The 4,144-nt window shown below is 46.7% G+C and overlaps 1 pseudogene; it reads left to right on the top strand.

Moving 5' to 3' along the window:
* The first annotated feature begins 1,864 nt into the window (after nt 1-1,864).
* Nucleotides 1,865-3,815, top strand: LOC133053754 (chromodomain Y-like protein; annotated as a pseudogene).
* The last annotated feature ends 329 nt before the right edge of the window (nt 3,816-4,144 follow it).

Here is a 4,144-nt window from a genome sequence, read left to right as displayed (position 1 = left end):
TCAGTCACTTATTCATGTCCATCCCTTTGCCACCCCATGGCCTGTGTCCCATCAGTCTTAGCTTCCCTATCTCCCAGAATTTGTTCAGACTCATGTCCATAGAGTTGGTGATACTATAACCCTTTCAGTATCTGCTACCCACTTCTCCTTTTACCTTTAATCTTTCCCAATATCAGGGCATTCTCTAATGAGACAGCACTTTGCATCAGGTGGCCAAAGGAGGAAAGAACACTGAAAGATAACAATGGTGTTTCCAAGGAAATCTCTCAAAACCATCTAAGATATAGGTGCAGAAAGCACCTTTGGCAAAATTCAGCACCCGTTTATGATAAAAGGTGTAGAAGAAGTGGGAACAGAGAGAATCTTCTTCAACTTAATAAAGGCCATGTATGGATAAAACCACTGTTTTCATGCTTCTCATAGGTAAAAACTTAAACATGCTGCCTAAGTTCATGAAAAAAACAAAGTTGCCAACTCTTACCTCTGTTAATCAACATAATCTTGTGACTTCTAGCTACAGCAATCAGTGAATAAGAAGAAGAAAATAACTACCAGAAAACTGGAAAAGAAGGGGCAAAACTGTTACTGTTTGCAAACATAGATTACTATGCCAGAGGATCATAAGATGCGACCAGAAAATTAAAAGACACAGTCAATGACTTTAGGGAAGTTTCTGGATACAAAATAAACACAAAGAAATCTCCTACACATAACAACAGTAAACCAAAAACAAAAATTAAGGAAACAATTTAATTCACCATTGTAACAAGAAAAATGCAATCTCTGTGAATGAACCTGCCTAAGCAGAGAAAAAACTTGTGCACAGAAAAGAGCCAGGTATGGATAAAACAAATGAAAGATGACACAAATGGAACTAGAACAAATAAGTTCACAATTCGTATGGAAATACAAAAAACTTTGAATAGCCAAAGCAATCTTGAGAAAGAAGAATGGAACTGGGTGAATCAACCTGCCTGACTTCAGTCTCTACTACAATGCCACAGTCATCAAGAGAGTGTGGTACTGGCACAAACACAGAAATATAGATCAATGGAACAAAATAGAAAGCCCAGAGATAAATCCACACACCTATAGACACCTTATCTTTGACAAAGGAGGAAATAATATACAATGGAGAAAAGACAACCTCTTTAAGAAGTGGTGCTGGGAAAATTGGTCAACCACTTAGAAAAGAATGAAACTAGAACACTTTCTAACACCATACACAAAGATAAACTCAAAACGGATTAAAGAGCTAAATGTAAGACTAGAAACTATAAACCTCCTAGAGGAAAACATAGGCAAATCACTCTCCGTCATAACCACAGCAGGATCCTCTATGACCCACCTCCCAGCATATTGGAAATGAAAGCAAAAATAAACAAATGAGACCTAATTAAAGCTAAAAGCTTTTGCACAACAAAGGAAACTATAAGCAAGGTGAAAGAAAGACTTCAGAATGGGAGAAAATAATAGCAAATGAATCAACAAAGAATTAATCTTAAAAATATACTAGGAACGCCTCCAGCTCAATTTTAGAAACATAAAAGACCCAATCAAAAACTGAGCCAAAGAACTAAACAGACATTTGTCCAAAGAAGACATACAGATGGCTAACAAACACATGAAAAGATGCTCAACCTCCCTCATTATCAGAGAAATGCAAATCAAAACCATGCCAGTCAGAATGGCTGCTATCCAAAAGTCTACAAACAATAAATGCTGGGGAATGGACTTACTGACCTCATAATCATAAGGGTGTGGTCCCCTACATATAGAGGTGTTCAGGGACTCTGGAGCAGACCACTGGGAGTCTTCAAAATGACCAGGGTTGCCTCACTGGCCCTGCCCAGAGCGGGGAGCCATGGTCTCCGTGGATATGTATGAGGTTGAAAGGATCATTGACAAGAGGTAAAACAAGAAAAGGAAGACGGAGTATTTGGTTCGGTGGAAAGGCTACAGCAGGGAGGATGCCACATGGGAGCCAGATCAGCACCTAGTGAGCTGCGAGGAGTGCATCCAAGACTTCAATCAGCACCATACCGGGAATTAGAAGGAGGGCAACCTCACTAGAGTCAAGCGGACCTCCCCAAACAACGGCCAGAATCAGATCTCCAGATCCACCAACAGCAGCTTCTCCAAGGCCACCCCCAAGGCCCTAGTGGTGGACAAGGAGCATGAGGCCAAGAGCACACCACTGTTTACCACCAGCCAGAAGTTCCAGAAGAGCTCCACGCAGGGCCAGGCCACTTACAAGAACATGGAACTGTCCTGGTTGGGCAACAGGATTCTCGTGCCCAAGAGCCCCATAAAGAGTGGGACTGTGCTGGACAGCTTTCAGGACGAGAGCACCAAGAATCCAGAGCCCATGGAGCAGGGGCCGGAAGACACAGCGGCCCCAGAGGCGGCAGCCGAGAAGTGGATCAGGGCCGTATTGAGCCCGGGGGGGAGCCAGTGATGATGGGGAGCCGGCCTGGATACACCAATTGTTGCCACGGGCGTCGGGCCCCGTGAAGGCCACCATGGCCACAGGGCTGGGCATGAAAGGGAATGGCACATCCCATTTGGGGGACGCGCTGATGGCCAATTGCATGAGCCCCCTGCAGACGTTAAGTCATGGGCGTGAAAGCTGGGAAGAAGAAGTTCATGAAGGACAGGCGAGACCAGCCCTTTAACAAGCAGCTGCGCTTCAGTGTGCGGCAGAGGGAGAGCGCCTACTGGTACCAGGACATCGTGGTTCAGAAGCAGGATGGCTTCACCCACATCCTGCTGTCCACCAAGTAATCCGAGAACAACTCGCTGAACCCGGAGGTGATGAAGGAGCTGCAGAGCGCGCTGAGCATGGCCAACGCCGACGACAGCAACCTGGTGTTGCTCAGCGCCGTGGGCAGTGTCTTCTGCTGCGGCCTGGGCTTCCTCTACTTCATCCAGCGCCTGCCCGATGACCGCAAGAGGGAGAGCGCCACAATGGCCGAGGCCATCAGAAACTTCGTGAACACCTTCATCCAGTTCAAGAAGCCTATTGTCGTAGCTGTGAATGGCCCAGCCATTGGGCTAGGAGCATCCGTCCTGCCTCTCTGTGATGTGGTCTGGGCCAACGAAGGCATGGTTCCAGACACCCTATACCACCTTCGGACAGAGTCCAGACGGCTGTTCCACCGTCATGTTCCCCAAGATTACGGGAGGAGCATCTGCCAACGAAATGCTGTTCAGAGGGTGGAAGCTAACAGCACAGGAGGCATGCGGCAAAGGGCTGGTCTCCCAGGTGTTCTGGCCTGGGACCTTCACCCAGGAAGTCATGGTTCGCATCAAGGAGCTCGCCTCTTGCAACCACATCGTGCTGGAGGAATCCAAGGCCCTTGTGCGCTGCAACATGAGGCTGGAGCTGGAGTGGGCCAATGAGCGGGAGTGTGAGGTGCTCAAGAAGCTATGGGACTTTTGAACTCTGTGGGAGAATGTGAGGGTGGGATCTTTCAAAAGAACAGCATGTATACTGTCTATGGTGAAACAGATCACCAGCCCAGGTGGGATGCATGAGACAAGTGCTCGGGCCGGGTGCACTGGGAAGACCCAGAGGAATCGGGTGGAAAGGGAGGTGGGAGAGGGGATCGGGATGGGGAATATGTGTAAATCTATGGCTGACTCATATCAATGTATAACAAAACCCACTGAAATGTTGTGAAGTAATTAGACTCCAAATAATAATAAAAATAAAAAATAAGTTAAAAAAAAAGAAGAAGAAGAAGATATGCGACTCCGCGCAGGGCATGGACTACATGCTCAAGTACAGGAAAAGCAAGGTCGACGATTTCTGACTGTCCGGCCGCCCGACCTCACCAGGGCGCGCCGTACTGGACCTCACGGCCTGGGCCAGGCTCCTACCGAGCTCCCTCTGGGAAGCAGGACTTGAGACAGACAAGCTATTTATTGCCAAGGAGTTCTGAGGTAGTGTAGCTTTAAAATAAATAACTACAAAACTCCTTTGTTGAAACGTCATTGGTTTATACTTAATACACACGAGTATAAAAGTATAATGGTGAGCTCTGGCCTGCTCCTTGAGGCTCTCATTCTTGTCATCTTCGGCTAGGAATGTGTATATATAAAAATATTTTCCAGGATTAGGTGTCAGAAAAGTCTGAAACAA

This window comes from Dama dama, unplaced genomic scaffold (assembly GCF_033118175.1).
Source record: "Dama dama isolate Ldn47 unplaced genomic scaffold, ASM3311817v1 ptg000209l, whole genome shotgun sequence".
Taxonomy (NCBI): Eukaryota; Metazoa; Chordata; class Mammalia; order Artiodactyla; family Cervidae; genus Dama; species Dama dama.
Note: the sequence above shows the minus strand (reverse complement) of the source record. Positions and strands in the feature narration are given on the sequence as shown.